The sequence below is a fragment of the Ovis aries genome, chromosome 14, assembly GCF_016772045.2.
Source record: "Ovis aries strain OAR_USU_Benz2616 breed Rambouillet chromosome 14, ARS-UI_Ramb_v3.0, whole genome shotgun sequence".
Lineage (NCBI taxonomy): Eukaryota > Metazoa > Chordata > Mammalia > Artiodactyla > Bovidae > Ovis > Ovis aries.
The window spans coordinates 58,968,574-58,981,360 of record NC_056067.1 but is presented as its reverse complement, the minus strand read 5'-3'; the positions used below and the strand labels follow the sequence as shown (position 1 = coordinate 58,981,360).

Genomic DNA, 12,787 nt, shown 5'->3' with positions numbered 1-12,787 from the left:
TAAGTGTGTCAATATTACCTTTTTTAAAAAGCTTGTTTATTTATTTAGGTAGTGCTGGTCTTTGTTACTTTGTGTGGCTTTTTCTAGTTGCACTGAGGGGGAGATACTCTGTAGTTGTGGTGAGTAGGCTTCTCACTGCAATGGCATCTTTTGTTACAGAGAACAGGTTGTAGGTGAACTGCAGGCACAAGGCTTCTGTAGTTGCAACACATGGGGTCTGTAGTTTTAGCTCACAGGCTCTTGAACATAGGCTCAGTAGTTGTGGTGGATGGGCTTAGTTACTCCCAGGCATGAGGAATCCTCTCGGACCAGGGAGATCCAACCCATATCCCCTGCATTGGCAGACACATTCTTATCCACTGTACCAACAGGGACATCTCAACTCTAATACTATATTAGTTTTAAAAAAAGAAAAAGTAGTAGTCTTATAAAAAACATATATAGAATACTTTGAGTCCAATCTCTATAAAATACCGGTCTTCACAAATAATATGAGGGCATCTCTCCTGGCGCAATGGTAAAGAATCCACCCACAAATGCGGAAGACATGGGTTCTGCTCCAGGATAAGGCCACATGCCTCGGGGCAACTAAGACCAAGTGACACAACTACTGAGCCTGTGCTGTAGCGCCCAAGAGCCCAAACTACTAGGCCCAAGTGCTGAAACTACTGAAGCCCAAGCATCATACAGCCCATGCTCTGCAACAAGACACCACAATGGGAATCGCATGCACCACGACTAGAGAACAGCCCCCACTGCTGGCAACTAGAGAAAAGACCAAGCAGCAACAAAGACCCAGAACACCTAAATAAATAATTTTCTAAAAAAATGACTATCCGCAGTTAATTTTAGGTATGTAGTTATTAACAAAAACCAAAGTTTATTTGTTAATTCCACAATAAAACAATGAACCAAGGTTAGTAAAGTTGGGGGTTTCCCTGGCAGTCCCGTGGTTAAGACCTCGCACTTCCATCTCCGGAGTTTCAGGTTCAATCCATACTCAGGGAACTAAGATTCTGCAAGCTGCACCATGTAACAAAGAAGACCAAAAAATCAGTAAACCTGGACTTCATAGTGAAAAATAGATGATGGAATGAAAAGCCCCCTAGCCCTGAGGTCTCTTTCTGAACTTTCCATTCCATTCTCAAACACCAAGATTTTCAAGGAGGTCCTCATTTAGCTTTAAATGTACTAGAAATAGTCAGGACTGATTTGTCCTTATTGGCCTCTTTTCCAGATTTTACCACATATTGTGAGTGTTAATACCTCATGTCCACGTGCAGCTTCTTGATTCTGGTTGACAGAGAGCAGACAGCACATCGAGATGGGCCCTAAGCAAACTTGCAGCCCAACAGCACTGAGACCGTGTCTCCAACCCGTGGTTGAGAAGCCCTGCCCAGGACGGTGCCCAGGGGAGCCTCCTCACAAGGGCCAGGTCACCAGGTCATGGGGAGATGGGATCTAGGTGGAGGTGACAGGCCCTCAGAGAAGACCCCCGGTGAGTGTGCATGTACAGGAGACAGACAGGATACTCCAGAGTCAGACAGGATTAGCGAGTCCAGAGAAAGCCATTTCAGGAAGGACAGACTGAGAATCACTCAGAATATGACACCTGAGAAAGAGCCATTCCTGACTCTTTTTCTCCCCTCTTCCAGGTTTTTTCTCAGGCATCCTGCAGAGGTTGATACAAAAGTTGAAAACATGGCTGTTTAATACCTACAATCAACAGTCCCCCTTCCTGAGCCCCAACTATACATGCAGGGAAGCCCTCCATGGGGAACAGACAGTCCTCTGTGCCCACTGTCTCAGGAGGGACTCAGGACAGTCAGTTCCAGCACAGAGACCAATACAGGAGCTTTCCCACACTTTTCCTAGGATCACATTCCCCTCCTGGTGAGGCCTCACGTACCCAGCAGCCGGGGGCACCTCTGCTGACCCCACCATCCCCTTCAGGTCACACAGCAGGCCCGGGTCCATCCCCACTCAGAACAGAGTGGCCTCCTCATCCCTGGGGCTATTCTCAGTCTCAGAAGTGGAGCCTAAGAGCCTTGGTTCTCAATGTAGGATCCAGATCAGATTTGCTGCACTGTGAACATACCTGGGACTAGGACCCACTCAAGTATCTGAGGACGTCTGATAGGGCAGGGGGTACCATACATGGTTTTGCAAAATGCTTCATGGATCTCATGGGAAATATGGGTTGAACACCATTAAAGGTGGCAAACTCAGCCCACCTCCTACTTTCTTCTTTTCCAGCCTTACTGAAATAGAACTAATCAAATGGATATGTGTATACTTATCATGCATGATATGACCATTTGACAGATGTATACACTGTGAAATATTTATCACAATCCAGTCATCAACACATCCATCAACTCCCAGGTCCCATGTTTTGTATGGTGAGAACACTTAAGATTTACTCTACTGGCAAATTTAAAGTATGTAGTAACACAGAAGAATTTACTGCAGTTAGAATGCTGCACATAGCTCCCCAGAACTTACTCATTTTCCAACTCAAAGTTCACACATTAACATCTTCCCATCTATAGATTCCTTTGGGTAGAATACTCATTTTCACTATACTGATTCTTCCAATCCACGAACATGGTATATTGCTCCATCTATTTGTGTCATCTTCCTTTCACTAGTGTTTTATAGTTTTGCATACATAAGTCTTTGTTTCTTTGGGTGAATTTATTCATAAGTACTTTATTCTTTTCATTGCAATGGTGAATGGGATTGTTTCCTTAGTTTCTCTTTTTTCATTCTTAGTATATAGGAATGCAAGAGATTTATGAGTATTAATTTTATATCCTCAAACTTTACTATATTCATTGATTAGCTCTAGTAATTTTCTGGTGCTATCTTTAGGGTTTTCTATGTAGAGGATCGTGTCATCTGCAAACAATAAGAATTTTATTTCTTTTCCAATCTGCATTCCTTTTATTTCTTTTTCTTCTCTCACTGCTAGGACTTCCAAAACTATGTTGAATAGTTGTGGTGAGAGTGGGCACCCTTGTCTTCTTCCTGATTTCAGAGGAAATAGCATACACAACTTTTGTGTGGTTTCTTTGAAAGACATATATTTTTAAGTCTAATACACTCTGATGTCTTGAGAAAGCCCTTGCCTACACAGTTCATGACTTCTCTTCAATATGGACTCTTATTGCATAATACTTCAACTCAAGCTGAAACTTTTTCCACTCCCATTGCACCTGTAGGGCATTGCTCTAGTATCGTCCTCAAACTTTGCTGTTTCAGAAAACTCCTTCCTACAAACACATTTGTGTGGCTTGTCTCCAGGATATATATTCCTACATACCTAGAGAGTGAGTAGCAATTGTAAAAACTGCCATAGTCATTGCATTTCTAAGTATTTGGTAAATCCTGAGTTTAAGGCAGCACCTAGAAGCCTTGCCACATTACATACATTTGTAAGGATCTCCCTAGTATGGATCATCTGATGATTGGTGAGATATGAGCCCCGAGTGAAGGTTTTACACATTCATTATCACTTGTAAGCTTTTCCTTCAGAATGACTTCTTTACGGAATATTAAATTGAGACTGTTGTCTATAAGCTCTCTATAAGACTGTTGTCAAGACACACTCATTACATCAACATAGCTTCTGTGTATTGGAGTATGAATTTTCTCATGAAGCCTAAATGGAATCACCTGACAAAAGCCTCACCACAGTGAATACATTTGTAAGGTCTCTTGCGTATGGATCACCTGATGTCTTTTTAGGGCTGAATGCTACCTGGTGCATTTGCCCCACTTATTACATTTCCTTTCTCTGGATTATGAATTCCCTGATGATGTGACTAATGAGACTTATATTGAAGCACTGGTCACATATATTACATTTACATCCTTTCTCTCATGTACAGGTGACCTTATGGTCCCCTTAAGATTTACTGCACTCTAAATGTATGGCTTCTTTCCAGGATGATCTTTTTTTCATGATTTGTAAGGTTTGAATGCCTTCTAAAACATCTGCCACAATCACTACATGGGCAAGATCTCAGAATTCATTACATGACGGTTAGTTTGTTCTGAACTCAGAATCCAAAGCTTTGCCACACCCACTGTATTTGTGCAGTTTTCCTACAGTTTGACTTTTCTGAAGGTCAAAAGGATGATATACTTAACTGCATTTATTACATCTGTAAGGTTTCACTCCAGTATGGATTCACTGATTATCTGCAAAACGATTTCTGTGACTGAAGGCTTTGACATATAAATTACATTTATATCGCTATCCCTAATGGTCAGTTATAGATGAATGTGCAATGAAAGCTCTGGCACACTAATTATATTTGTATGATTTCTCTCTAGTATGAGTTCTCTGATGAACTATAAGGCCAGAAATCTGACTAAAGGCTTTGTCACACATGTTACATTTGTAAGGTTACTCTCCAGTATGAATTCTCTGGTGACTTCCAAGGTTGGCATTTTGAGTAAAGCACTGGCCACAAATATCACATTTATATGGTTTCTCTCCAGTATTAATTCTCTGATGAACTACAACTTTGCACTTTGACTAAAGGTTTGCCACATATATCACATTTATACGGTTTCTCTCCAGTAGATAGATAGAGTTCCAGATGAACTATGGATGTAGGTTCATGACACTGTATAAGAGACAGGAATCAAGACTATCCCCAGGAAAAAGAAATGCAAAAAAGCAAAATGGTTGTCTGAGGAGGCTTTACAAATAGCTGTGAAAAGAAGAGAAGCAAAAAGCAAAGGAGAAAAAGAAAGATATACCCATTTGAATGCAGAGTTCCAAAGAATAGCAAGCAGAGATTAAAAAAAAAAGGCTTCCTCAGTGATCAATGCAAAGAAATAGAGGAAAAGAATAAAATGGGAAGGACTAGAGATCTCTTCAAGAAAATTAGAGATACCAAGGGAACATTTCGTGCAAAGATGGGCTCAATAAAAGACAGAAATGATAGGGACCTAACAGAAGCAAAAGATATTAAGAAGAGGTGGCAAGAATACACAGAAGTGTACAAAAAGATCTTCACAACCCAGATAATCATGATGGTGTGATCACTCACCTAGAGCCAGACATCCTGGAATGTGAAGTCAAGTGGGACTTAGGAAGCATCACTGTGAACAAAGCTAGTGGAGGTGATGGAATTCCAGTTGAGCTCTTTCAAATCCCGAAAGATGACGCTGTGAGAGTGCTGCACTCAATATGCCAGCAAATTTGGAAAAGTCAGCGGTGGCCACAGGACTGGAAAAGATCACTTTTCATTCCAATCCCAAAGAATGCTTAAACTACCGCACAATTGCACCCATCTCACACACTAGTAAGATAATGCTTAAAATTCCCCAAACCAGGCTTCAGAAATAAATGAACTGTGAACTTCCAGATGTCCAAGCTGGATTTTAAAAAGGCGCAGGAACCAGAGATCAAATTGGCAACATCCTCTGGATCATGGAAAAAGCAAGAGTTCCAGAAAAACATCTCTTTCTGCTTTATTGACTATGCCAAAGCCTTTGACTGTGTGGATCACAATAAACTGTGGAAAATTATTCAAGAGATGGAATACCAGACCACCTGATCTGCCTCTTGAGAAACCTGTATGCAGGTCAGGAAGCAACAGTTAGAACTGGACATGGAACAACAGACAGGTTCCAAATAGGAAAAGGAGGACGTCAAGGCTGTATATGGTCACTGTGCTTATTTAACTTATATGCAGAGTACATCATGAGAAACGCTGGGCTGGAAGAAGCACAAGCTGGAGTCAAGATTGCTGGGAGAAATATCAATAACCTCAGATATGCAGATGACACCATCCTTATTGTAGAAAGTGAAGAAGAAGAGCGTCTTGATGAAAATGAAAGAGGAGAGTGAAAAAGTTGGCTTAAAGCTCAACATTCAGAAAACTAAGATCATGGCATCCAGTTCTATCAGTTCATGGCAAATAGATGGGGAACCAGTGGAATCAGTGGCTGACTTTACTTTTCTGGGCTCCAAATCACTGCAGATGGTGATTGCAGCCATTAAAGTAAAAGACACTTACTCCTTGGAAGGAAAGTTATGACCAACCTAGACAGCATATTCAAAAGCAAACACATTACTTTGCCAACAAAGGTTTGTCTAGTCAACGCTATGGTCTCTCCAGTGGTCATGTATGGATGTGAGAGTTGGACTATAAAGAAAGCTGAGCACCAAAGAATTGATGCTTTTGAACTGTGGTGTTGGAGAAGACTCTTGAGAGTCCCTTGGACTGCAAGGAGATCCAACCCGTCCATCCTATAGAGATCAGTCCTGGGTGTTCGTTGGAGGGACTGATGTTGAAGCTGAAACTCCAATACTTTGGCCATCTGATGTGAAAAACTGACTCATTTGAAAAGACCCTGATGCTGGGAGGGATTGAGGGCAGGAGGAGAAGGGGACAACAGAGGATGAGATGGCTGGATGGTATCACTGACTCAATAGACATGAGTCAGAGTGAACTCGAGGAGTTGGTGATTAACAGGGAGGCCTGGCATGCTGCGGTTCATGGGGTTGGAAAGAGTCAGACATGAGTAAGCAACTGAACTGAACTGAACTGAATTCAGTATGAATTCTCTGATGAACTGTAAGGTGTCCATTTTGCCTAAAGGCTTTGCCACATACATCACATTTATACGGTTTCTCTCCAGCACGAACTCCCAGATGAATTCCAAGTTGTGTATTTTGAGTAAAGAACTGGCCGCACACATCACATTTATATGGTTTCTCTCCAGTATGAATTCTCCAATGAACCGTAATATAAAACCTGTAACAGAAGGCTTTGCCACATAAATTACATTTATACGATTTCTTTCCTGTATGAACTGCTTGATGGTTGGTTAGAGCTCAACATGCATTGAAATCTTGGTCACTCTCATTACATTTGTAAGTTTTCTCTCTAGTATGAATTCTCTGAAGAATTCCAAGGCTCACCTTTTGAGTAAAGCACTGGCCACAAACATCATATTTATATGGTTTTTCTGCAGTATGAATTCTCCGATGAACTGTAAAAATAAGATCTGTAACTAAAGGCTTTGCCACATACATTTAAAGAGCTTCTCTCCTATATGTCTTAACTGCTTGATGGTCAGTTAAGACTAAACGTGCACTAAAGGTTTCCCACCCTCATTACATTTCTATGGTTTCTGTCCGTTATATATTGATGAATTATAAGGCCCCAACTCCAACTAAAGACTTTGCCACACTTATTACATCTCTTTCCAGTATGAATTCTCTGATGAATTCCAAGGTGTGAATATTGATTAAAGCATTAAAGATGGAAAGAACAGTACTTCACAAATTCATTCCCTCTCTACCTCCTTCTGAATGCATAAGGAATAGTACAATATGCAAATATCTATTACTTTTAAAGAACTACTAAACCAAGACCATAGGGGTAGAAAATAGGAAATTGGATATTTCAAAAGTTTGAAATCAACTTTATAAATACTTAAGCTCTGGAAATACTCCTTCTGTACCATGTAGTGGGCAGATCACCTGAAGAGAGGACAAGTTTAAATTCCTAATGCCAATCATGAGGTTTTTCATGTCTGAGTCAACAGGGCTTTGAGCTCAGTCACTAAAAACGGGCTACCAAGAGGCATACAGAGAAAATGCAGAGACACACCCCCAGGGCAGATCCCAAACTTCAGAGGCAAGTTATTCTTACCCACAGAGAGCACGTTTCTGAGGGTCTCTATCATCACATCCCTGTACAAGGCCCTCTGAACAGGGTTCAGGCATTCTCATGCCTCAGGAGTGAATTTGATGGCCACAACCTTGAAGGTCAACTGTCCCTGATATGAAAATACATTTCACCAATAGGCCCCGAGCAGAGTTTTTATTTTCACACAAAAGGAGAAGAAGAAAAAGAGGTAAGGATCATTTCAGTAGAAATAATATTCTGATAAATCAATGGAAAGCTATTTGGAGCCAATTCTTGGTCTCTAATTGCCTACATTAAATATTGTTTCTGAAATAAATAATGAATCAAAATTAGTAAAGTTGGGACTTTCCTGGTGGTCCAGTGCTTAAGACCCTGCATTTCTACTGCAGGGGTTTTACGTTCAATTGCCCTGCAAGACACAACTTGCAACCAAGAAAGAAAGACAAAAAATATTAGTAAACTTGATTTCATGGTTTAAATAGACAATGGAAAGACTAGAAACAATGAAAAGAATTAAAAAAAAAAAAAGAAACTGAAAAAGAAGAAAAAAGATAAAACAGACAATGATATGAAACACCATCTAGTCCTGAGATCTCTTTCTGAACTTTCCATTCCATTCCCAAACACTTAAGTTTTCAAGGAGGTGCTCATTTAGTTTTAAATGTACTATAAAAAGTAAGAACTGATTTCCACTCATTGGCCTCTTTTACAGATTTTACCATGTACTGTACATGTTAATACCTGAGGTCCACACATAGCTTCTTTACCCTATTGACTGAGAGCAGACAGCGCATCCAGATCAGCCCTAAACAGTCCCTGCTGCCCAACAGCACTGAGACCCCGTCTCCAACCCGTGGGTGAAAAGCCCTGCCCAGGATGGTGCCCAGGGGAGCCTCCTCACAAGGGCCAGGTCACCAGGTCATGAGGAGACAGGATCTAAGTGGAGACGACAGGCCCTGAGGGAAGGCCCTAGGTGAGTGTGCATGTACAGTAGTCAGACAGGACACTCCAGAGTCAGACATGATTAGTGAGTCCTGAGAAGGGCATTTCAGGAAGGCAGTGTAAGAATCCACTGAGAATATGACCCTACCTGAGAAAGAGCCATGCCTGACTCCTGCTTTTTCCTCTTCTGGGCTTCTTCATCCATGAGTCTTCACAGTTCTATCATGAAAGTTGAAAACACACTCTTTAATGCTTAGAGTCAACACATCCCTTTCCTGAGCCCCAACCACACACACACAGGGAAGCCCTCACTGTGTGGAACAGACAGTCCTCTGTGTCCACTGTCTCAGGAGGGACTCAGGACAGTCAATTCCTGCATAGAGTCCAACACAGGACTTTCCCACAATTTCCTTGGATCACACTCCCCTCCTGGTGAGGCCTCATGTACACAGTGGCAGGGGGCACCTCTGCTGACCCAAGATGCCCTTCAGGTCACACAGCAGGCCCTGGTCCAGCTCCACTCAGAGCAGAGCGCCCTCCCCTCCCCCAGGGCCTGAACTCAGTCTCAGAAGTGGAGGCTAAGAGCCCTGGTGCTCAATGCAGGATCCAGACCTGAATCATCTGCAGCTCTTTGCACATTCCTGGGGCGAGGCCCCACACAAGATCCTGAGGAACATGTCTGATGGGTGAGAACTGACTAACCAAAGGAGTGTGTGTATACATACCATACACCCTGTGACCATGTGACACGTGTACACTGTGAAATATTTATCACAAACCACTAATGAACACATCCATCACCTCCAAATTCCCATGTTCTGTGTGTGGTAAAAACACTGAAGACGCACTCTCCTGACAAATTCCCAGCATGCAGTAACAGAACAGAATTAACTACAGTCAGCATGCTGCGCATACATCCCCAGGACGCATTCATTTTACAACTCAAAATCTGTACCTTTTGACCAACATCTCCCCATCTTCCCCACCTCCCAGCCCCAGATGACCACCATCCTACGCTCTGGTACTAGTGAGTTTCATTTTTTTTTTTACATTCCATATAATGGAAGGACATACCAGTCTTTCCCTGTCTGTCTTAATTCACTTACCATGATATTCTCTACATTCATCCAAGTTGTCCCAAGTGAGACACATCTCCACAACTGTTTACAGGAAAGTTGCTATTGAACGAACAAATCTTTATCCCAAGCTATAAAAATAATTAAATGTAAAGAAAGCAGAAAGCCAAAAGTAAAACCATCACAAAGAACATGTTTAAAGTTCCTTGAAAAGGCATCATGTAGTAAGAGTCAGTCCAGTTCTTGTCCCATTTCTTCTCTCTTCATCTCTGCTCTCACCAGGAATAGGGAAGGGGGTAACCCACAGCTGAGAGAATCAAGTCACTGCCACAGCCCCCACCTCAACAGGCTCTACACATGGATGATCTTTGAATACAAATTATTACAAAATACACATGCCTCACAGACAGAAGTTTTGCAGTTCTCATTCTTATCTGTATAATTTAAAGAAGCAAGATTTGCATTAGATTTTAAAGCCAAAAATCAATGCATAATGACTTAATAATTCTTACTCAACTGACTCAGCACTCTTGTGGATCTAGTCCCCACCATCACCTGCACACTAGCTGTTTCCACTCCATTTGGTTGATCTGTTTCCCTACTTCTTTCTCTGTCTCTTTTTCTCTCCTCTCTACTTCTTCCCTGCCTCCCATCCCGCCTCTCTCTGCCATCTGTTCGCCTTCAAGTTGCTTTCTCTCATCCTCCCTGATGATCCTCAATCTCCCTGTATTTCTGCCTTTCTTCTTCCACCTCTGCCCTCCCTCCCTCCCTCCCAACTCTCTGGCACTCCCAAGTGGTTATGCTTCCTTTCAGCTCGCTTTTTTTCTCAGCTCCTCCAATCTCTAGAAGTCCCCTTTCTCTCCCAGCAGGATATTGTGGCTCTGGTCCCAACTCTTGTGTCCCCTTTGCGGGTTGTGTAAACTGCCTCTCCACTGTCGCCCTCTTTGTCGCCCTGATTTACAGACGCTCTCCCTTGAAGGCTATAGAAGAGGGCGGCAGAGGATGAGATGGTTGGATACCATCCCTGGACTCAAGGGACATGGATTTGAGAAAACTCTGGGAGATACAAGACTCACAGAGTCGGAAAGAACAACCACACCTCCCTATGTTGCTCACCCTTAACGCTCCGGAGATCCTGCTTTTCTCTGAATTTCTCTCCTTTCCCCACCCGCTCCCTTCAAGGCTAATTCTCTTTCATGAAGCTGTCTTTCAAGTTCCTCACAATCCTCTTCACTGCCATCGCTTGTCCCACATGCTATTCTCAATTTTCCAGTTCTCTAGGAGTCGCTGTCTCTGCTTCTTCTGATCCCGCCTTCCGCCCACTATTAACAGGGTACGAGACTGAATAAGAAAGGCCCTCCCGCAAGAGCCAAATTCCAGCGGGTGGTATTTGGGGCCAAAGAACCATGGGCGTCACATGGCTGGTTCAGGTCACCTCCCCCTACCAGGGATCAGGGGAAAGGTCACTCTGAAGCGCAGAAGGACCGGCCTGAGGAGACCTGAGAACAGAGGGGCTGGGGGAAGAGGGGTCTCAGAGCGGGGAGAGCTCTCCAGAATCCCAGGACCGGGGAGAAAACGCGGCCTCTCCGGGAGCGGGGGCGGCCGGCGAAGCCTCCAGGGCCCGAGGAGAGGCTGAAGAACTTGGAGCGAATAAACCACCTCGCCTAATAGAACTGTATGTAGTGCAAAAAGGATAGAGGGGTCCGTGAGGTCAGTAAACAGCGTTAAGCCAGAAAAAATGCGAAACGCAGGGTTTCAGTGTTCCAAAAGCAGGAACCGGCTTCAGTGCGGACTTTAAACCAAAAGGCAGGCGCCCCTTCGCCGCTTACGGAGATGTTCGAATTTGCTGAGCGTGGTGGGGCGGGAGCGGGGATTTAGGGTCAGTACCACCCTCAGAGCCGGGGTACAAAGAAAGGAGACTGCGAGAGGCAGGTTTGACTCCAAGGACAGAAACTCACGCTGCTCTGGGACCTCCACTCGCCGCTCTCCGCTTCCGCGTGGGTCACGGTGCCGCACGCGCAGAAAGATAGCTGCAAGGCCTGCAGGTAGGGCCTGGCCGTCCGGGAGTAGGGGGTACAGAGAAGCCTGACCAGCCGGACCTTTGGAATGTGAGGCGGAACCCCATGAGCAGAGGGGCGGGCCGTCTCGGATTGGCAGGAGGGGCGGGGCGGAGCGTTCCGGCGCGCCTGGGCGCGGCGACTCAGCCGGCGGGGCCGGGAGATTCGACAGGGCACGGCGCGGCACGTTGAGAAGAGGCGACTCGGCGCAGGGGGCAAAGCGTCCTGCCGCAGCGGGCAGTTCAGTTCAGTACAGTCTCTCAGTTGTGTCCGACTCTTTGCGACCCCATGAACCGCAGCACGCCAGGCAACCCTGTCTATCACCAACTGCCGGAGTCCGCCCAAACCCATGTCCATTGAGTCGGTCATGCCATACAACCATCTCATCCTGGGACGTCCCCTTCTCCTCCTGCCCTCAATCGCTCCCAGCATGAGTCTTTTCGAATGAGTCAGCTCTTCACATGAGGTGGCCAAAGTACTGGAGTTTCAGCTTCAACATCATCAGTCCCTCCAATGAACACCCAGGACTGATCTCTTTAGCATGGACTGGTTGGATCTCCTTGCAGGCCAAACGACTCTCAAGAGTCTTCCCCACCACAGTTCAAAAACATTAATTCTTTGGTGCTCAGCTATCTTTATAGTCCAACTCTCACATCCATACATGACCACAGGAAAAACCATAGGGTTGACTGGACGGACCTTTGTTGGGAAAGTAATGTCTCTGCTTTTGAATATGCTATCTAGGTTGGTCATAACTTTTCTTCCAAGAAGCAAGTGTCTTTTACTTTAATGGCTGCAATCACCATCTGCAGTGATTTTGGAGACCCCCAAAATAAAGTCAGCCACTGTTTCCACTGGTTCCCCATCTATTTGCCATGAAGTGATAGGATAGGGTGCCATGATCTTAGTTTTCTGAATGCTGAGCATTAAGGCAACTTTTTCCCTCTCCTCTTTCACTTTCATCAAGAGGCTTTTAGTTCCTCTTCACTTTCTGCCATAAGGGCGGTGTCATCTGCATATCTGAGGATATTGA

The 12,787-nt window shown here is 44.1% G+C and overlaps 1 protein-coding gene across 11 annotated transcripts in view; it reads right to left on the bottom strand.

Moving 5' to 3' along the window:
- Nucleotides 1-11,807, bottom strand: part of LOC114112673 (zinc finger protein 665-like) — a 54,957-nt gene extending 43,150 nt beyond the window's left edge. For 3 of the 11 annotated variants that reach the window (XM_060398933.1, XM_060398948.1, XM_060398939.1), the window contains exons 1-3: nt 11,656-11,807; nt 9,728-9,828; nt 8,770-8,840 (exon numbers count right to left, since the gene is read on the bottom strand). The gene's annotated coding sequence lies outside the window, so the exon portion shown is untranslated. Of the gene's footprint in view, nt 1-6,946; nt 7,018-8,769 lie in introns of all 11 variants that reach the window. The other 8 variants (XM_060398931.1, XM_060398946.1, XM_060398937.1 and 5 more) reach the window with 5 other exon arrangements.
- Between the last annotated feature and the right edge of the window lie 980 nt (nt 11,808-12,787).